This window comes from Polyodon spathula, unplaced genomic scaffold, assembly GCF_017654505.1.
Source record: "Polyodon spathula isolate WHYD16114869_AA unplaced genomic scaffold, ASM1765450v1 scaffolds_1763, whole genome shotgun sequence".
NCBI lineage: Eukaryota > Metazoa > Chordata > Actinopteri > Acipenseriformes > Polyodontidae > Polyodon > Polyodon spathula.
In genome coordinates, this window is record NW_024473238.1 from 426 (window position 1) to 23,106 (window position 22,681).

The window sequence follows — 22,681 nt, forward strand, 5'->3', positions numbered from 1 at the left end:
TCTTGCTGTTGTAATATTGGAAAAACATTTTGGAATTGGTTTTAGCTCCCTTAGCAATGTTCATTTCTATTTCTCTCTTGGCCTTTCTAACTTCCTTTTTGACTTGCGTTTGCAGTTCTGTGTACTCTTTCTGCGTACTTTCTTTTTGGTCCTTTTTTAATGCTCTATAAAGTGCCTTTTTTCGCTGAATATTTTTTTTTAATTGATCTATTAAACCATTTTGGCAATTTAGTTTTACATTTAGATTTGTCTACTTTAGGGATGTAATTGTTTTGCGCCTCTAGTACTACATTTTTGAAGAACAACCATCCTTCTTCTGTGGGTGTTTTCTCTATTTTACTCAAGTCTACTTCTGTTAGTCTCTGTTTCATACCTTCATAGTTTGCTTTTTTAAAATTGTAAACCTTAGCTTTAGTCATTACTTCTGGGGTTACTTTTGTGGTTTTAAAAAATAAGTGAATATGTGAATAAGTCATTGAAATGACACACTTAGAACACCGATACCCAAAGCATTTTGTAAGCTTAAAGTTTATTCCTTTATTTGAATTTATTTATTTTAATTTAAATGCGCATAGCAGCCGGGTATCCATTGTGAAAGTTCAAGTGCTATAATTATTCTCGCTGCATTTTGTGGAGTGCATTAAACGATAAAAACCACGTTGTGTTGAAGCAAGAGGCATCATCAAATAATTAAAATAAATTATTATTATTATTATATAAACCCAAGTGTATCTCATTAGTAAGATACATACAGAGCTGCTATATTTTCTCTTTGAGTAGATACTGCTCGCATCGGTAATCTGTTTCTTATCCCCAGGAATTGTTTGGGTTTTTTTCTTCATTTTTCTTCCTGAGTGTTGCTCCCGCATTGTCTCCTTCTCTGTAGGACTGGAGAATTTAAATAAATGAATGAATGAATGAATGAATACAAAGATGTGGATGTTCTTCTAAAGGTCTGAAACAGAAAGACACAGTGATTAAAGCGGTGCCATTGGAAAGGATGCAAGTGTAAAAGTTGCCGAGGTGCTCCAGTCTTCCTCCCACTCCACCGGCGTGGAGGCGCGGCGTTGTGCGCTTTGCCGAGCCGAGCGCTTTCCCTTTACACGCCCTGCTTTACAGCAATAGGAGACACAGGACTCAAATCTTATTCGAGAGGCGCACAGACAGGCGCATTTGTATGCTTCGTTAGAACCACAAATACCTAAACCCATTAACATCGGCGCACAGCGCTGGCTTCCGGGGGACATTATCTGTTTAATTCAAGAAGAAACACCAGCAAGAGGATGAAGATCATACAACAAAAAATAGATACAGATATCTGTGCACTTTGATATGGATGAGATTACATAGAGACTGCAGGGTGTGTGTGTCTATGTGTGTGTCTGTAGTGTGTGTGAGTGTGTCTCAGTTTGTGTGTAGAATATGTAGCCAGGAGTTTTTCTCACATTGTCACAAGAGTAAATCCGGTTCTTGAACATATAATATTTACAGACTCATCGCGAATTGGTTCCTTTCTTATTCTCTCTTTCAATGTTTCAATAAGAAACTAAAATAACCGGAAAAATGCACAGCGAGTTCGGGAACGTGTTTAACGTGAGACACTTAAAATAATAAACATGGGTTTGTGTTGTTTTTTTTTTTTTTTTTTTTAATGCAGTTTTAGAGCTTTTCTTTTTGTTTAGATATCACCCTGTATTAATTGCACGAAGCGCCCCCCCCTCCCTCCCCCTCCCTCTCCCTCTCCCTCTCCCTCTCCCTCGGATCCATTACCGCGTCTGTTTCCTCTAATCATTGCTAATGCTCTTGCCCAGTCTTGATTACATCTCCTTCATGACGCTTCGTTATGTCCACGCACCGCCATTGACACCCCCCCCCCCCCAAGGACCACTAAATGGTGATAATCTCCAAAGAAAAAAAAAATCACCCTCTTTGCAACAACAACAAAAAAAAAAACCCTCGCTGCTTCCCTTGCGGAAACTCTTTCACGTGTTTTTTTTTTTTCCCCTTTCATTGCGGTGCGCAGATTATGTGAACTTCTCTTTTCCTTGCTGTTCAATGTTCTTTCAAGCGACTCGGAGCGCCTACAAGGTAAGAAGGGCTGCGGGACTGACATTCCGAGCGAACGCCGGGGCTGTGCCAATAGAAATGATTTATTGCTTCTTTCTGGGTTCAAATAGAGTTCACTCTCGAATTTGTCGCAGCTGCTTCTCGGGGCTAAAAGAGCGTCTTGCTCCAGCAGTCTGGCTAAACTATAGTTTGTTCACCCCTGTTTAATACATTGTTTGCTTTGCTAAAGGGAAATGCATTGCAAATACTATACCCCATATCTGAAATGCAAATGCTAATTACATATGAAAAATCCACTATTATTATTATTATTATTATTATTATTATTATTATTATTATTATTATTATTATTATTATTATTATTATTATTATACTAGATTCAGTGTTTTCTGATCATGTCAATAATAATAATAATAATAATAATAATAATAATAATAATAATAATAATAATAATAATAATAATAATAATAATAATCTCTTTCATTTTCAGTATTCCTGATTAAATGTTGTGTCACATTATTTTATGATAGCAGACAAGCTATGGTTGATAAATCTGTCATAATTATTAAAACAAATGAGATTGACTGGCTGAAGTTTATTGATATTCCCAGGGCAAAACTATATGAATTTATTGAAACACATTGTGTGCCAAAATAAACGAGAGGTGTAAACTTAAAACAAGATATTTTAAAACGAGGCTCTTATTAGCAGCAGGAGTAATATTAGTATTAAAATGATTAATTAGTTTTTTGGTTATAAAAAGATAAGCATATTCTGTCTGTCTCTCTCGTCATTTTTTTTAAACGTGCAAAACACCAACTAACTCTAGCTTTTAAAGTAATACAGAGTGTGAACAAATACACTCCTAAAAACAGCTTTACAAAAGCGTCGGTATGTTATTAAGAGCAGCGTTTACACCGCAGACGGGGATCCGAGTTCGAGCGGAGAAACGTCAGGAAAACGTTTCAATACAAAAGTGCGGTGGAGATCCTTGCTGAATATAAACCAGTGTCTGAGGGTCTGGTTTGAATGCGATAAAGACTATGGATTCCTAGGTAGAAGAGCACAAAAGAAACAAGCATCCAAGGCCATTAATCACGTTGTGCGATTGCACAGGCCTGCGTTTTAAATGAATCTGCGCGCTATATATAGACCCTCGTAAATTAAAAACCCAACTCGTCTGCGTTCTCTCAACGTGTACCTTCTGTGTGTGTGTGCGCGCCAAAATACATTTCAGGGGTCCACGGCAATCCTGTGCCTTTTGTAGACTTTGCCATAGCAATAGGGACGGGGTGACGGCGGGGATTCAGGGAGCTTCAATCTCTCGAATGGATGACATCTGGAACTTTTATACCAGCTACTCAGCTGCTTAATTATTCAAGTTGCACCTATAGGGGCTGAGAACAGGAGAACATCACCGTGCCAGTGAGATCCGTGCAAATCTACAACAAAGTAACGTGCCAAATTAAACGCGCTTTATAAATGCGTTACAGGAAAACAAACATTAAATCAAACGTGACAAATCAAAACGTGAATACTACAATAACAAAATCAAACGTGCCTAAATAAAGTGACGTGTCACTCCGTTACATTCAACTTAAATTGTTTTAATATTCCAAATAACATACTACTTTGAAAAAACACTCTGTCAGCCACTGGATCGTAGTCTCAGGCTGGAGTGCGGACCATTGAGAACAGTAAACGATCTATTACCAAAACACTTCCACTTTTTAACGTGTTTCGATATGAATGTGTCCAGCAACGTGCTTATAATTCAGTATGTCCAATATTTCAATGATTGCAAATATATAACAATGTCTTGCCTCAGTTAATCTTTTAGGAAAACTACTCTGCCAGCACAAGAAAATGAAGCTAGCAGAGGATGGTTTCGATCCATCGACCTCTGGGTTATGGGCCCAGCACGCTTCCGCTGCGCCACTCTGCTACAGAGCAGGAAAAAGAACAAGTCAAAAGCCCCGTGTCACCTCAGTGCTGGGCGGGCTCCTCTGAGCAGACTGCATGCAAAACAACGAAACAGTCTTGTTTTTTTTTTTTGTTTACATTTTGCGCAACTCTGCTACACTTGTGAATTATCAAGCAGAAGAAAAAAAAAACTGATGTTATCGTTTTCAGCATCAACACGGCAGTGGCGGGAGTGAACTTTGGAAAAGTTGCAAATCAGAGATGATCTGTTTTCTTTTCTCCCAAATATATCATGCGAAGTATACAACTTTTCTGCTCAGTTTGATCACAGGCAGTTTTCTCACCAGTTTCGATTGCCAATTCCAATACCCTGTCTCATTTTAAATGCATGTTAAATCGTGGAAAGCACTGTGCGAATATTTGACACAGACTATTGCTTCTCTCACAAACGGGAGATAACCAGAAAATAACAATGCCATGTTTCCACCGTGGGACTTCTCGCGTGTGAGGCGAACCTGATAACCACTACACTACAGAAACATTAATAAGCTTACTTGCGTTCCGCTCTGCTGTAACTGAGACCACGTCTTGTGCTGCAGTGTCGATGGTGCGGGACTCGGCAATGTATGCTTTAAGGCAATACACAAAGCAACAAGGAAGTTGCATGTTTACATAAGCACATTTCAAACGGATCTTTGGAAATGTTTAAGAATTTACCATCAGCCCGGCTAGCTCAGTCGGTAGAGCATGAGACTCTTAATCTCAGGGTCGTGGGTTCGAGCCCCACGTTGGGCGTCCGTTTTGAGTACTGTTTCTTAGAGGCAGCAGAGCACTGTATTAGTCCAGATTAAATATTTCCATCTGTCCTAATAGTCCTTTGCAAGGTGTCGGCAGTATCTCAGAAAATACAACAGTTTTGGTCTTGTGTTTATATTTCCTTCCTGAAATTTACAGTATAATTGTAAATCTCGAAAAACTACTCAGTTCTAAATCTCGAAAAACTACTCACTTCTAAGTCTTTTGTAGTCATTTTTTTATTACTTTAGTATAAATACATGTTAATTTGGATTCATATGTTGTTTTTTTCTGACTTTATGTGAACGAAAAGACACAAAAGCTGCCGTTTTCTCATTGGAAATAGCGATATTTCAAAATATCACTGTCCTGGTCACAAAAGCAAAGTTTGTGGGGAATAATAGCCATTTTCTATACTTTTGAGGCATAAGCAATTAGGAAATAACACTTACTACCCAGGAACAAAAATTGTGTTACATAGTGTTATCGTGTTTTCTGTAATATAATACTCAAGCATATTCGTCTTTCATAAGAACTTAAAATAAATGATAGAGATTTGAGATGATTATTCAGAAATATACTCAATTATGTTACAACTATTCTGTCTGAAATATATCTGTAACATTTAAGCAATGCCTTTGTGGGTTTTTGATTAATTTAATTTGCTAACAGACTGTTGTGATTTGTTTATAACTGTGATAAGCGATCGCTCTGTTTGCCGTATATTTTCTTTCTGTAAGAGGAGTGTCCTTGTGATCCCATATAGAAAGCGACGAAACAGGTCGCCCTCCTTAATATAAACCGATAAAGAATAAGTACCCGCAACCCCCCAGGTGATTTACTGCAGCGTCAGGCATTGCAGGTTCAGGAGTGCACTGCAGTATTTAGAAAGCACATCTGCGTGAGTCAGGATGGCCGAGCGGTGTAAGGCGCTGCATTCAGGTCGCAGTCTTTCTGGAGGCGTTGGTTTGAATCCCACTTCTGACAAATCTGTTTTGTTCATTTATTTCTTAAACATCCACTAAATGCTTGGTAATTTGAATGCATGTAATTGTCTTTGCATTACTTTGAATGTGTATTGTTCAGTTTAACATGAAAAAAACTTTACCCGTGTGGCTGGTTAGCTCAGCTGGTTAGAGCATGGTGCTAATAACGCCAAGGTCACGGGTTCGATCCTCGTACGGGCCATAACTTTCCTTCTTTAAATAAACCACACCTGCAGTAATGCTGTAGATGGCAGTACAGGCTAAATAGTGAACCGAAGTCAACTGCCTTTGTTGAACTCTATCAGAGTTGTGCAAGGCAACCACACATGTGAAAATGTAAATACAACATCCTTTCTGTCAACATTTGTAATAATGAATACATTTGTATTCATGTAAACCCCCCCCTACCAGGGTTGTCATGTTTTGTTCTCTTTCTTTGAACACACTCACACAGGGTCTGGGGTTCTTTTCAGGGTCTCGGTTTATTCACCAAAATTTGTAAAAAAGAATGATTTGAGAGAGAGGTAACGCAAGGGATGGGTACAAATGAATAGAGCAGGTAAAGATAGAAATAGGGTTTTGTTTTAAAGACAGGTGAACAATCTTATACAGAGCAAGAGGGTGGTGGCGGCCTCTGTAAGAAACAGATACACATTATCATTCAGGGCCTGCCATCTCCCCACGTGTTACAACATCTCTTGTCAAACAGTCAAATTTAACATGTTCTATACAAACATTTGACTAAATCAACAATAGCAAAATCATACCTTTATTACGTGAAAGTATACACCCCTGCTATTTCTCTTTTCAGGTTTCCCAGAAAATCTGCGCAACCGGTGCTTCAACACAGCTCTTTCTCCATCCAGAAATATTCGCGCTCTGCTGAAACTGTTCTGATGCACTCTCTTTTAACTCGGTGCCTTAAAGGGATAGTCCTGCATTTGGCCAATATATAAACAAAAACACTTGCTTTTAACCACCCGGTCACACTCTCCCCTGCTATTAGTCAGAGTCCTCTATGAGTATCCTAGCCCTGGGAGCTGAGATCTTTTCTACAAGCACCTGTTCCACTTCACAAAGTACTTGCGCAATGAACTCACGGTTAGTAACCTCCAGACCACCTATTGCTGTTTGTGGCTGTCTAAATGGATTTCTATGCATGCCCGCCCTAGTCCTTGAGGATCTCCTGGGAGCGGGTTTGGGTGCGACCCCTGAAGCTGACTCAACACATTTCTGCCTGGCCACGCTCGTGGCCTCTACCGGTGTCACTACAGGAGGTTGACCTATTACTGCACCCTCATTCTCTGATGAATCGGACTCCATCCCCACCTTTGGTTGAGGTGGTAGCACTGATTCTGCCTTTCCGGTACTTTCTGCAAAATCACTACACGCCCTTAACTCAGACTGATGGACCCTCCTAACCTTTCCTTCCCCCACTGACACTATAGTACACGTAGTACCCTGTACCTCTGTGATCTTATACACATCAGGACCCCAGACTGGTTTTAACTGATAAAACACCGGAAACACACTGGAAATGGTTACTCAATTCACATTGACTTTGACATCACAAAATAAAATCGTTGCAGTAATTTTATATTAAGGTATATGCAGTCTTTAAGGAGAGACAAGCAGTCAAAACAATACATTTTCACTCACAGGTGCATTTATTCCCATAACTTGGTCTGGAAAGTACATTTCAAAGGGACTGCTGCCATCTGCTGGTGAAAATGAGAACTGCAGCTACCATAACCAGATTTTACTTTGTATACACCAGGTTGGCCTAATAGAAAATCTTTTGGACAAAAAGACAATGTTCTGAAGAGCCAGCAAACACGGAACTACAACAGGAGACACCAAACCACGCAGAAGACTGCACTGACACCAGGACAACGTGTGTGGATCTCCAACACAAGGTCATCTGGAACAGTGTTAGGAAAAGCTGAGGCACCTTGCTCATACATTGTAGAAACTTCTTCTGGGGATAAGAGAAGGAACAGGGTACATCTTCAAGTTCTTCCAGGGCCTGCAGAAGAAGAGACAGACAGCAGTGGGCCCCTAGAAGCGAGCCCTGAGCCAAGCGAGGGGGAGCCCAGGACACCACCAAGACAAATTCAGCCAGAGAGAAGGGCAGGGCGACCTTTGTGGTTTAAAGACTTTGTAGTTTATAAAAAAGAACAAAAGAGAGGAGTTGGTGGTAAAGACCAGCTCCAACGGTGGGCCATGTACTAGCGACCTCTGACCCCAAAAGAAAGTTTATATGTAAATAAGTTAAGGGTTAAACAGAATTAGAATGCTTTTCCTTTTTTAGGGAGGAAGATGTAGTGATATGGTGTTACACTGTCACCTAACGTTAACAGGTTTATATAGAAATGTCCTACACAGGGCTATGTAGCTAGCGGCTGGGGCAACCTGGGAAGAGACGGAAGCAAAATAAAGATTCTGGTTAAATTCAGCAGCATTCGTGTTGATCTCCATTATTTTATATACATAAATATAACACACATTTTTCATCCAACTTACTTAGTAATACATGGCAGGGGGAAATGTCTGCCAAAGCCCTTTTGCTCTTTCTCCCTTTCAGGCTGAATTGTGCCCATACCCATTAGGTGGCCATTTTTTTCATTATTCTCCTCACAGTGTCACCCAGGATGATTCCTCCTAGGGAACTGAGGAAGCAGATCTGGAAAAATTGCAAATAGGTTCACAAGAAACTTCAAAATGTACTGAAATGTATTTTAAATACTAGATCGTAATAGATGTTATCAAACATAAGCTCTTTATCAAAACAAAGCTGTCAATACAACATAGAGAAGGGGCATATCATTGTAATAATAATAAGAAAAATGCAGTTGTGAAAGCTATGGACCACCTACAATGAAAGGCTTCATTATTTATACAACTTCATTTCTGCCCCAGAAAGTAGTGATTCCTCAGCAGGTATGTTAAACCCAGTTAGGGTCTTATGACACTGTGGTTTGTGTAGATCTGATATAACAATAACATGGATTAGCATTTTCTTTCCATAATCATCATGGAAGGAAATGCAAGCTGCCATATCCATCATTTCTTCTACAGATGCTGCAGGAATCACAGCAGACCCATTTTGTGTAACTAACCCATCTGAGTCTCTAGAGTGTGAGTCAAAGAAGCCATACCTTCCAGCACTGTTTTTGAACACTGCAATGCAGTAGCCACCTGCTAACAGTAATGCATGCTGCTCACCTGATGACAAACACTGTAAGGCTCTTTCAAGGATGGGGAATTCTGTGTCATGGTCTGTAACATTATCTTTCAGCAATCCATATGTTGATGGTGATTTAAACACTGTATAAGTATGTGGTTCTAGCTGAATATTTTCTGGAAACGCATCAAATGTAAGATGGCAATTCACCACAAACTTACTCTGTCTGGTTAAATCCTCCCTGATTCTTTGGTACAAAGTATCACCATAATCAAGCATTCTGTCAAGGTCAGTAGATTGAAGATTTATATTTGTATTACAGAGAGCAAGGAATGTAAGTGCATTGCAGGTGCACTGATTACCTCTAGACACAGCAGGGTATTTGTTATTACCTTGGTGGTATGATGCAGATACTGAAGATACAGGTCAAACATTTGTGATTGAGAACATCAGATTGGAAGTCTGAATGATCGAGGAAGCTGATTCGCTGTCATTTGGCACTGGTGTCGGTTCGACTACAAGTCAATTAGGTGTTTTGCCATGCCTTTTTTTTGCAGCTTCTGACCTTTTTCCTTTCTTTGGCATGGCTTGTTTCATGTTATTACAATATACTCTTTTAAGAAACAGCTAGTCAGTTTATGGTTACTTATCGAGGGATTAATTGTAAAGAGTTCTGTAAAGTAAACGATTTCTTAATAATGGGTTTGTTGGCAATTGGTAAAATTAGTTGAATGGGCAATGATACCACGCTTATGTGCCAGACAATTTAATAGGTAGATAATAGCTTGAGCGCAACAGTTCAATGGTAGAGCAGAGGTTCCCAAACTTTTGATGGTCACGTACCCCCCTTCCAGACCTACCAAGTGTCTGCGTACCCTAGCATACAGGTTTATATTTCAATGTTATTTTTAATATATGCTTTCATAACACATTTATACACATACACAATGATACATACAATAGAAATGACAATAATAATATATTTAGCGCTTCTGATTTTCGGTTTTATCTGATAAAACACCTGAAAAACACTGGAAATGGTTACTCAATTCACATTGACTTTGACATCACAAAATAAAATCGTTGCAGTAATTTTATATTAAGGTATATGCAGTCTTTAAGGAGAGATAAGCAGTCAAAACAATACATTTTCACTCACAGCTGCATTTATTCCCATAACTTGGTCTGGAAAGCACATTTCAAAGGGACTGCTGCCATCTGCTGGTGAAAATGAGAACTGCAGCTACCATAACCAGATTTTACTTTGTATACACCAGGTTGGCATAATAGACAATCTTTTGGACAAAAAGACAAGGTTCTGAAGAGCCAGCAAACACGGAACTACAACAGGAGACACCAAACCACGCAGAAGACTGCACTGACACCAGGACAACGTGTGTGGATCTCCAACACAAGGTCATCTGGAACAGTGTTAGGAAAAGCTGAGGCACCTTGCTCATACATTGTAGAAACTTCTTCTGGGGATAAGAGAAGGAACAGGGTACATCTTCAAGTTCTTCCAGGGCCTGCAGAAGAAGAGACAGACAGCAGTGGGCCCCTAGAAGCGAGCCCTGAGCCAAGCGAGGGGGAGCCCAGGACACCGCCAAGACGAATTCAGCCAGAGAGAAGGGCAGGGCGACCTTTGTGGTTTAAAGACTTTGTAGTTTATAAAAAAGAACAAAAGAGAGGAGTTGGTGGTAAAGACCTTCTCCAACGGTGGGCCATGTACTAGCGACCTCTGACCCCAAAATAAAGTTTATACGTAAATAAGTTAAGGGTTAAACAGAATTAAAATGCTTTTCCTTTTTTAGGGAAGATGTAGTGATATGGTGTTACACTGTCACCTAACGTTAACAGGTTTATATAGAAATGTCCTAGATGGTGCTACGCAGGTAGCAGCTGGGTCTAAGGCGCCAGACTCAAGGACGCTGTCTTTTCCAATCTTTGGGTTCTCTGGTCTCTGAATGGAGGCGTGGGGTCAAATCCCACTTCTCGCACTACATTATTACTTATTTTTTAATGGAATAAATGTGTTCATTTTACTATAAAGGATGTTTCCAGGAAATAAAAAATTGTACAATCCATTTTCTTTTCCTACCAAATTGTCTTTTATTTACCAGCAACCAGTACTGCAGAGCGATCGAAAGGCGGTTTTGTCACCTTGTGAACGCAAGACTACTGTGCATTGGCCGAAGCAGTGCTTCGTGTTTAATGGACTGGCAAACATTACAAAGAGAGAAATGCGCTACCAGAGGAACATATTCCTGTTAGTAAGGTGACAGAGGGATTTGAAATACTTGTTTAAGCAGACATTATTTAAAGGAAACCAGCAGCAATGTGGTAATTTCATATAAAGAGATGTTTCAATTGATCAGAAAATCTTGTTCGCGTGCAGTTTACCATTTCCGACCACAATATATTTATGAACACAGATGGCATTATTGTTTATGTCAGACTACTTGAAGCCACTGAAAAATATTTTGAGTCCACATTATTATTTTAATATTCAAAACAGATTGCTTTGAAAATCCCTCTCTGTCGGCCGCTGGAGCGTGGTCTCAGGCTGGGATGAGGATCATTGAGAAGAGTAAACGATCTATTACTGGAAGCAGCTCAAATAGTGCACTCGTTTAAACATGCTAGCAATAGCAGGATCGACTTCGGCATGCTCCGACTGCTTCCATTTACTAACACGGTATGAGGAGGAGTACAAACTTTGACACTTCCTAGTAAGGGGAGTAAACACGACAAGTTTTTTTGGAGTAATGCCTTTAGTACGCTCAGTCTGCTCCAGCTGGGTGCAAATCACATGGCTAGATGCTCTGTTGTCTTAAAAGTATAGTTCTGATGGATTTCCTCGGGTAACTTGACGTGCATAACTTCTATAAAGTCAAGCCTTAATTAAAGTGTTCCTAAAATGATCCATTTTAAATTTGCTAAGGATTTAAATAAAGACCTGAACAATCGTAGGCGTACATTGATGTTATTTATTTATTTATTTAGTTTCTGCCAGTAACGTGTCCCCTTCATCCAGCCCCCCGATGAAGACAGGAGTGGTCAGCAATAGCAGCGAGCAGGTGACCGAAAACACGCTCACCGTCCGCTTGGTGCTGAGAAGAAACAGTCCCACTCCTCGTCATGGATACCGACACCAATCCCTTCAAAACATGTTTCGCCCGAGAAATGATCCTTGAAAATATAGTCTTAACATATGTTGGCAGACCATCGTCCGTTCTGGCACGCTACGCTTTATATCATACAATGACGGGCAACAGCGAGGTGTTACATTAACAATACAAACTAACTTTTGAGACAACCAAGCCGTTCACGCATAACTTAAGTTTCTCGTTGATATAAAGAAGTCTAAATAAAAGGTTTCTACTACACATTTGCATTAATGTATTTTCTGAATTTGCAAATGACTGACGACATTGCCAATATACAATGACATTAGAAATGTGTGTAGCAAAACTGAAGCCATACTAATGGGGGATTTCAATACCCCCAAATAAAATGGGAAAAAACGGTGGGTAGCGCATGCGAAGGATGACACTAGAGGGGAGGCATGCCTTGATTTAGTCTTTTCAAATAACGAAGATAGAATAACTAAAACAGAGGTCAGAGAACCACTGGCAAAAAAAGACCACAACATGGTCTCATTTGAAGTGTTTTTTAAATCCCCAAAAGTAAATATAAAAAGCTAAGGTTTACAATTTTAGAAAAGCAAACTATGAAGGTATGAAACAGAGACTAACAGAAGTAGAACTGGAGTAAAATAGAGAAAACACCCACAGAAGAAGGATGGTTGTTCTTCAAAAATGTAGTACTAGAGGCGCAAAACAATTATATCCCTAAAGTAGACAAATCTAAATGTAAAACTAAATTGCCAAAATGGTTTAATAGATCAATTAAAAAAACTGTCAGCGAAAAAAGGCACTTTACAGAGCATTAAAAAAGGACCAAAAAGAAAGTACGCAGAAAGAGTACACGGAACTGCAAACGCAAGTCAAAAAGGAAGTTAGAAAGGCCAAGAGAGAAATAGAAATGAACATTGCTAAGGGAGCTAAAACCAATTCCAAAATGTTTTTCCAATATTACAACAGCAAGAGAACATTCAAAGAGGAGATTAAATGTTTAAGAGATACAAATGGCAAAATCGTAGAGGAAGAAAAAAAAATAGCAAATATGTTAAATGATTACTTTTCACAAGTTTTTACAAAGGAAGATACTGACAACATGCCCCACATGTCATCCAGTTCCTATCCAGTTTTAAATAACTTTAGCATAACTGAGGCAGAAGTGTTAAAGGGACTAGGAGCTCTTAAAATAAACAAACCCCCTGGGCCGGATGAGATCCTCCCAGTAGTACTCAAAGAAATGAAAGAAGTAATTTACAAACCGCTAACCAAGATCATGCAAAGGCGCCAGACTCAAGACACTGTCAAATCTTTGGGTGGTACTGGTCAGAATGGAAAATTGCAAACAAATACCGATCCACAAAAAGGGACTACAAAATTAACCAGGTAACTACAGACCAGTAAGCCTGACTTCTATTATATGCAAACTTATGGAAACTTCCAGGAAATTAAAAATTGTACAATCCATTTTCTTTTCCTACCAAATTGTCTTTTATTTACCAGCAACCAGTACTGCAGAGCGATCGAAAGGCGGTTTTGTCACCTTGTGAACGCAAGACTACTGTGCATTGGCCGAAGCAGTGCTTCGTGTTTAATGGACTAGCAAACATTACAAAGAGAGAAATGCGCTACCAGAGGAACATATTCCTGTTAGTAAGGTGACAAAGGGATTTGAAATACTTGTTTAAGCAGACATTATTTAAAGGAAACCAGCAGCAATGTGGTAATTTCATATAAAGAGATGTTTCAATTGATCAGAAAATCTTGTTCTCGTGCAGTTTACCATTTCCGACCACAATATATTTATGAACACAGATGGCATTATTGTTTATGTCAGAGGCTACTTGAAGCCACTGGAAAATATTTTGAGTCCACATTATTATTTTGCTTTGAAAATCCCTCTTAATCGGCCGCTGGAGCGTGGTCTCAGGCTGGGATGCGGATCATTGAGAAGAGTAAACGATCTATTACTGGAAGGAGCTCAAATAGTGCACTCGTTTAAACATGCTAGCAATAGCAGGATCGACTTCGGCATGCTCCGACTGCTTCCATTTACTAACACGGTATGAGGAGGAGTACAAACTTTGACACTTCCTAGTAAGGGGAGTAAACACGACAAGTTTTTTTCAAGAGTAATGCCTTTAGTACTGTCAGTCTGCTCCAGCTGGGTGCAAATCAAATTGGCTAGATGTTCTGTTGTCTTAAAAGTATAGTTCTGAAGGATTTCCTCGGGTAACTTGACGTACATAACTTCTATAAAGTCAAGCCTTAAGTTCCTAAAATGATCCATTTTAAATTTGCTAAGGATTTAAATAAAGCTTGAACAATCGTAGGCGTACATTGATGTTATTTATTTATTTATTTATTTAGTTTCTGCCAGTAACGTGTCCCCTTCATCCAGCCCAAGGACCAGGGAAGACAGGAGTGGTCAGCAATAGCAGCGAGCAGGTGACCGAAAACACGCTCACCGTCCGCTTGGTGCTGAGAAGAAACAGTCCCACTCCTCGTCATGAATACCGACACCAATCCCTTCAAAACATGTTTCGCCCGAGAAATGATCCTTGAAAATATAGTCTTAACATATGTTGGCAGACCGTCGTCCGTTCTGGCACGCTACGCTTTATATCATACAATGACGGGCAACAGCGAGGTGTTACATTAACAATACAAACTAACTTTTGAGACAACCAAGCCGTTCACGCATAACTTAAGTTTCTCGTTGATATAAAGAAGTCTAAATAAAAGGTTTCTACTACACATTTGCATTAATGTATTTTCTGAATTTGCAAATGACTGACGACATTGCCAATAAAAAAGCAAACTCTGTAGGACAACTGTACACTCCTATGCAGTTACGATACTAACCTTAAGAGAAGGGCAGCAGCACCAAAATGAAAATGCTTGCTCAAGCAGTAGAGCGCTCGCTTAGCATGCGTGAAGATGCGGGATCGATACCCGCGTTCAATCAATCGACAAACCCTGATTTTTCTTTTTTTATTCATTTTTTTCTAAAGCGCCCCGTATACATAGTAAAATGTCTAAAGGTAACAAAATCTACGTAAAAACAAGAAAATATATAAGTATAGCTACACAGATTGCATTATTGTTTATATAAATAGATTATTTGTTGAAAGCATTGAAAAATACTCAGAATCGAAACTTGTACTATTTAATGTATTAACTTTTATTTAACATTGAAAATAACAGATTACTGAGAAGACAAATAAATAAATTAATTAATTAACATATATATCCTAATTGTTAAACATTTAAACGATTGCTTTGTCTATTGCCCTTTAAACATACATTGCCGAGTCGCGCACTAGCAACACTGTAGCAGAAGACGGTCTCAGTTACAGCACAGGCGAATGCAAGCAAACTGCTTTTGTTGCGTAGTGGTTATGACGTTCGCCTACACGCGAATGGTCCCCTTTTTGAAACCACGTGGAAACATGGCGTTGTGTTTCATGGCAGTTTACTCTGTGAGAGAAGCAGCAGTCTGTCGAAAAAGTCGCACAGCGCCTCCCACGATTTCATATGCATTTTAAAGAGAGACAGATTATTGGAATTGTCAACCGGTGAGAAAACTGCCTGTGATTAAATTTGGCAGAGAAGTTGCATGCTCTGTACGAGGTATTTCGGTGAAAAGATAAATAAAAACAGATCATCTCTGATTTGTAAGGTTTTCAAAGTTCAGTCCGGTCACTGCCGTGTCGCTGGTTAAAACGATGACTGCGCTTTAGTTGTTTTTCTTGTGCTGGTAATTCAATGAAACCACAGCCGTAGCAGCGTGGCGCAGTGGAAGCGTGCTGGGCTCATAACCTAGAGGTTGATGGATTGAAACCATCCTCTGCTAGCTTGTTTTTCTTCTCTTGGAAAAGTATTTCAAACAAAACAAACAAAAAAAGATTAACTGATGGCAAGACATTGTACTTATATTCACAGTCAAGGATATACTGAAATATAGACGGTTACTGGACACATTCAATTCCTCAATTGAGCTGTAAAACGTTGTTCAGTTTTCTCCCAAGTTATATTCTTTACAAATTACTTTTTTGTTTCCTTTGTGCCTAGAAAGACGAAAAGGGAAACCCACTGGAAACAGGTAAATACTGCCATCTGCTGCATGTGAGGCAGCGCTTGAACGTTCTTAAAAAAATGGAGCTCTAAAACGTTTACTTTGCAAGTCAATCAACAACTGCAATTCTCAATAGAGGTTAATCCGTGTGCTAATTAAAATGAGTGATTGCTTCGTTCACATGTTAAAATGCTGTTTTCAGGATTCCCGTATATTCTGAAGATGCACAATATCATATGGCAATGAAACGACAGTAAAATAATTGCTTTCTTCCCTCGGTCGTGTACTGTCCTGTTAACTAGTATCCATATGAAAGTTCCCCAGTCACCTAAAGGATAAGTCACTGGCTTCCTGAAACAGGGATCACGGTTTCGAGTCAATGTTATATTAAAAATGAGCAATATTTGTATTTGTTCTTTGTCTGCGATATGCTTATAGATGTTGACACTGTGCACAGAGTGATCGTGGCCCTGGATTTGAAAGCGTCTGGGTATCCCTGCGCAGGTACAAATGCTGCAGACTACGTGCCCCTTTGTATTATATCTTTGTTTTTAATTCTTAAATGTCTGTTAAGCTTAAAGGTCTAAAATATTACTTGCTGTAATTTACATTTCTTCAAAACTAGTATCTGTGTAGCTATTTGCAATATCTCATGCATGGAAGGGTTGATATGACTTTATTACTCAACTATGTCATTGAAGACTGGCCAACATTTACTTAGGAGTCACTTTCATTTGTTGTGCAGCGAAAAATTAACCCTACCAATCAATAGCAATACAATACATTTCTGTTTGATGGCTGCAATCAATACATTGCGTAGGCTTAACTGTATAAATAAATGCGCAGACGGATTCAAATCCAAACACTTTAAAATAAGAGAGCGTGGAATAGAAACAAAGAGGGCTTTGACCCCGACGTGATTTGAACACGTAACCTTCTGATCTGGAGTCAGACGCGCTACCGTTGCGCCACGAGGTCCCGGTGCAGGGAGGATTGTTATGCAATGCTAGACTGCACAGCAAGCGTGCCAAACACATGCTATCAACGCTGCTAATAGGAAAACACTCGGCATCACCAGGTTCAAGGGAAACAGCCTACTAAAAGTATGTTTTAGCCAGCAGTGCTATGAAGTTGTCAGAAGTGTGTTGATTCTTTGCTTTAAAAGTAAAGACAAAAAATGTGATTTGCTTTTAGAAAGATCTTTATTGCTCATCAGTATATCAGCAACAGGGAGAAACTGGCAGTATTGAGTGACACAGAAGACTTATACTCTTAGGGCGTCTCCACTGAACGCGCACTGGCACATGGGCTTTGCTCATTTAATGACGTGGCAGAATGCAATAATGCATTGCCTGAATGTACCAGCAACAGAAATAAATGTGTATGTATTTACGTGTGAATAAATAATCCTGCATATACGATGGGAGCAGGCACCTTAGATCATCAATATAACGATCGGCCAACACCAAGGGACTTTGTCTTGAGCAGGGACTAATATAATTTAAAAACAAGCTCAAATGGTTCCACTGGGGATCGAACCCAGGACCTTCTGCGTGTAAAGCAGACGTGATAACCACTACACTATGGAACCTACACAGGTCAGTTCAATAATCTACATTATTGTCTACATGTAACATCTCAATGTTAATCAGACCCTTCGGCATTGTCTTCAAGAATTAAACTTGCCAGCCCAACACAGGCTAACATTTATTCAATCGACAAATCATGTATTTTTTTTTCTTTTTTTTCTATAGCTCGCCCCATATACATAGTAAAATGTGTAAAGGTGCTTTGCAAAATTTACGTAAAAACAAGAGAGTATCTAAGTATAGCTACACAGATTGCATTATTGTTTATATAAATAGATTATTTGTTGAAAGCTTTGAAAAATACTCTGAATCAAAACTTGTACTATTTAATGTATTAACTTTATTTAATATTGCAAATAACAGATCACTGAGAAGACAAATAAATAAACAAATAAAGACACACATATATATATATATATAATATATTATATATATATATATATATATATATATATATATATATTATATATATATATATATATCCTAATTGTTAAACATTTCCAATGATCAGTTTGAAATGTGTTTATGGAAACATGCAACTTAACGATTGCTTTGTCTATTGCCCTTTAAACATACATTGCCGAGTCGCGCACTAGCAACACTGTAGCAGAAGACGGTCTCAGTTACAGCACAGGCGAATGCAAGCAAACTGCTTTTGTTGCGTAGTGGTTATGACGTTCGCCTACACGAGAATGGTCCCCTTTTCGAAACCGCGTGAAAACATGGCGTTGTGTTTTGTGGCAGTTTACTCTTTGTGAGAGAAGTAGCAGTCTGTCAAAAAAGTCGCACAGCGCCTCCCACGATTTCATATGCATTCTAAAGAGAGACAGATTATTGGAATTGTCAACCGGTGAGAAAACTGCCTGTGATTAAATTTGGCAGAGAAGTTGCATGCTTTGTACGAGGTATTTCGGTGAAAAAATAATTTTGCTGGATCCAGAGTCGGCGACTTGCACAGAGTGAGTGGCACCCTGAACCAAAACTGCTACCACAGCATTTTGCAGCGCCATGCAATACACTCTGGTATAGGCCTAGTTGGTCATGGGTTCATCCTACAGCAAGATAATGACCCAAAATATACCTCCAGGCTATGTCAGAACTACCTTAGAAGAGAAGAACAAGACAGTAGGCTTCAAATCATCGAATGGCCAGCATAGTCTCTAGACTTAAACCCCATTGAGCTGCTTTGGGATGATCTGGACAGAAGGGTGAAAGCAAAGCAACCTACAAGTGCAACACATTTGTGGGAAATTCTGCAACAGTGTTGGGAAGAACTTTCCGAACAATATTTGATTTCCATTGTAGAAAAACGCCACGAGTGTGTTCGGCTGTTATATCTGCAAAAGGTGGCTACTTTGATGAGTCAAAAATTTAGAGTACATTTTGTTAAACAAAATGATTCCATGATTTCTTTTTTATCTCCAATTGTTTATTTGTTCTATGCTTTAATTTCAGAATACATTGAGACATTAAACTGTGTAAATTTCAATAAAAACTGGAAAAATTGAGGTGTTCTAAAACTTTTGACCGGTAGTGTATATATACATTTGAAGCAAATAGGAAAAGTAATTGCTCATCAGAGGCTTTTTTTCCTTAGCGGCAAGGGTGTTTGAACAGAAAGAAGGCAAGAACTCTGTTTGGATGACAGCCCCACTGAACTTGTTGTCTCGTCTGTACTCAAGGTTGAGCAGATTTAGGAAAAAGGGTCAAGGCTACTCTTTCTCACCTCGTGACTGTGGGACTTAAAAACAAGATGAAACTATAGTGCATATGTCTTTGATCCTGCAATAACTTGGTGCCACTTCCAGGCAGTTGATCAGTATTGATGTGAGACACTGTGGCTTGTAGGCCTCTCCAGGTCTCCGTCTAACCATTAGACGACCAGGTGTTGGGCAAAGCTGAAAACTGGACTCATCTGGGGGAGCTTCAGCAAGGCTGGAATCGGGCAGATTTGTCTTTGTGAAGGGCGCATGAATCAAGCCAAGTACTAGTTGTCCTGGAAGAAAACTTGCTTCCTTCTGCTCTGACAATGTTCCCCAACTCTAAGGATTGTTTTTTCCAGAAGGACAATGCTCCATGCCACACAGCCAGGTCAATCAAGGTGTGGATGGAGGACCACCAGATCAAGACCCTGTCATGGCCAGCCCAATCTCCAGACCTGAACCCCATTGAAAACCTCTGGAATGTGATCAAGAGGAAGATAGATGGTCACAAGCCATCAATCAAAGCTGAGCTGCTTGAATTTTTGCGCCAGGAGTAGCATAAAGTCACCCAACATCAATGTGAAAGACTGGTGGAGAGCATGCCAAGACGCATGAAAGCTGTGCTTGAAAATCAGGGTTATTCCACCAAATATTGATTTCTGAACTCTTCCTAAGTTAAAACATTAGTATTGTGTTGTTTAAAAATGAATCTGAACTTATTTTCTTTGCATTATTCGAGGTCTGACAACACTGCATCTTTTTTGTTATTTTGACCAGTTGTCATTTTCTGCAAATAAATGCTCTAAATGACAATAGTTTTATTTGGAATTTGGGAGAAATGTTGTCAGTAGTTTATAGAATAAAACAAAAATGTTCATTTTACCCAAACACATACCTATAAATAGTAAAACCAGAGAAACTGATAATTTTGCAGTGGTCTCTTAATTTTTTCCAGAGCTGTATATAAATATATATATATATATATATATATATATATATATATATATATATATATATATATATATATATATATATATATATATATATATATAATGAACTAGTACTTTTCATGTTTGTGTTTTAAGTGGTGCAAATATAAATGTAGTTTAGAAGCGCGTGTAAGAAAGCGCTGCAAATACACTTGTATCTTTTTTTTTTTTTTTTTAAACTGGCCACAAATAGCTAGTAACCCTCTCTGCAGCCGCTTTACATTCTTAAACATCGCGCGCTGTTTTTAAATACTCGATGTTTTATAAAAAGGGGGTATATATTTTTTATATATGTTTGTCTTAAGGCTTATGTAATACCCTTTTTAAAAAAGGTTATGTTTCGTATGCAAAGTTTTTTTTTTTTTTTACTAACACCCCTTGGGTGCTGTCACAGGCGTGCTAAAAACAGGATTTGATGACCTCCTCTCCGTGCTCCGGTCTCCATTTCTGGGGTGTTAATTTAATGATAAAGTCTTTGAAATGTCGGAACTAGACATTGTTCAAAGAGTCTGCGACCTATGTAGGCGTTCCTTAGTGTTGAGAGCCCGTGCCTATATAAAGCATTTGCAGTGTTCCTTAAACAGTACCTTTTTTTTAAACCGATGATTTCCAAAGCTGACCGGGGTGAGTTATCTATTATTTATTTATTTATTACATTAGGGTTGTTATTTTGCTGTATGCATGTTAAGTTATAGCCCTGTTTTAAAGTTTGTTGTACCCTTAAGGAGCAGTCTTTTATGCAAGAGCAGTCTGCAGTTATGTTGATGTCTGCATGAATCATTTTAGCAGTGTTTTGGGTGTTATATTAATGCTTTGAGCCCTGTTTTGAAGTTTGCTAGTCCCTAAACGATCAGTCTTTTATGCAAGAGCAGTCTGCAGTTATGTTGATGTCTGCATGAATCATTTTAGCAGTGTTTTGGTTGTTATATTAATGCTTTGAGCCCTGTTTTGAAGTTTGATGGTCCCTTAAGGACCAGTCTTATATATATATATATATATATATATATATATATATATATATATATATATATATATATATATATTTTTTTTTTTTTTTTTTTTTAATTCTAGATTATGAGCCAAATTTGCCTTGTGCTAATAATGAACCACCTGATGCTTTAATTAATGCAATCCTGCAGGGCCAGTACAGCCCAATAGAAATCTCTGATGTTGCTGAGGAACTTTTAAACACTCTGGGTCGGTACATTTACATGTTAACACATCTCAGAAGGGTCTGGGGTGATTGATCAGGTAATTGTCATATATTCTCTTTAAAGGGTTGAATGTACCCTCTGAAAGCTCTACCCCTACAGTAACCCCTGAAGATGAAGTGCTCTTCAGAAAAGAACTGGTTAATGAGATGGTTGACCCCCTGCTACAATTAAACAAGCCCCCCAGTTTGTAATAGCCTGTCTGTTAAGGCTCAGGTTCATCAGCCCCAAGGTGGTTTTGGAAGTAAGTTTATTATTATTATTATTATTATTATTATTATTATTATTATTATTATTATATTATTATTAGTAGTAGTAGTAGTAGTAGTATTTGAATAAGTTAAAAAAAGGTCTGTTATAAGTTTATTACCATTTTTTATATAGCGGTTCGAAACCTCAGTGTAAGCAGTCTCCACAATCCTAATGCTTTCCAGACCCCTGAAGGATCCTACATTGTAAAAACCGCAAACGCTGCTGGTATATATCCAAAGGGAGGTGGGGGGTGTTTATATATATATAAAATACCCTTCATTGATATCTTAGGGATATAAACCCTGTTTTTATTTATTTTTAGAGACCACATTTTTTGGAATCCTCTTCTACTTCTACAGAGGGGGTTGTGAAAAGCCCAGTTTGACTTCTCAGGAGAGACTTAAAGTTTAAAGTACCCCTTGGAAATTAGGCCCACCCAAACCTCTATATTGTCCACTCAAACCCATTCTACCTGGTCTATCTATCATTTAACGCTTAGAGTCTTGTTACAGCAGGTTGGTTTTAACATTGATCAAACCCTTGCTGTTTTGAATGCCTCAGGGCTCTGAGGTTTTTAAAACTGTTTATAAAATGGATAAGTCAAAAAAACATACTAGCAAGAAAAGACCCAGTGGTATTGATGTTCATGGGTTAAACGATAATAAAAAGACTCCCTCTAATACTAAACTGATTGTTTCTGATAATCCCCCCAGGAGCCCAAATGTAACAACCCCAGTTCTAAATGATGATGCCAATTTGGATCTTAT

At 38.7% G+C, this 22,681-nt stretch overlaps 5 non-coding genes across 5 annotated transcripts; 2 read left to right on the forward strand and 3 right to left on the reverse strand.

Annotated features, from left to right (window-relative positions):
• Positions 1-3,940: 3,940 nt before the first annotated feature.
• On the reverse strand, positions 3,941-4,012 carry trnam-cau. Its single transcript has one exon. It is a non-coding gene; the product is annotated as a tRNA-Met (tRNA).
• Positions 4,013-4,712: 700 nt separating this feature from the next.
• On the forward strand, positions 4,713-4,785 carry trnak-cuu. Its single transcript has one exon. It is a non-coding gene; the product is annotated as a tRNA-Lys (tRNA).
• Positions 4,786-5,899: 1,114 nt separating this feature from the next.
• On the forward strand, positions 5,900-5,973 carry trnai-aau. Its single transcript has one exon. It is a non-coding gene; the product is annotated as a tRNA-Ile (tRNA).
• An 11,103-nt stretch (positions 5,974-17,076) lies between these two features.
• On the reverse strand, positions 17,077-17,148 carry trnaw-cca. The gene has a single exon. It is a non-coding gene; the product is annotated as a tRNA-Trp (tRNA).
• A 540-nt stretch (positions 17,149-17,688) lies between these two features.
• Positions 17,689-17,761, reverse strand: trnav-uac. The gene has a single exon. It is a non-coding gene; the product is annotated as a tRNA-Val (tRNA).
• Between the last annotated feature and the right edge of the window lie 4,920 nt (positions 17,762-22,681).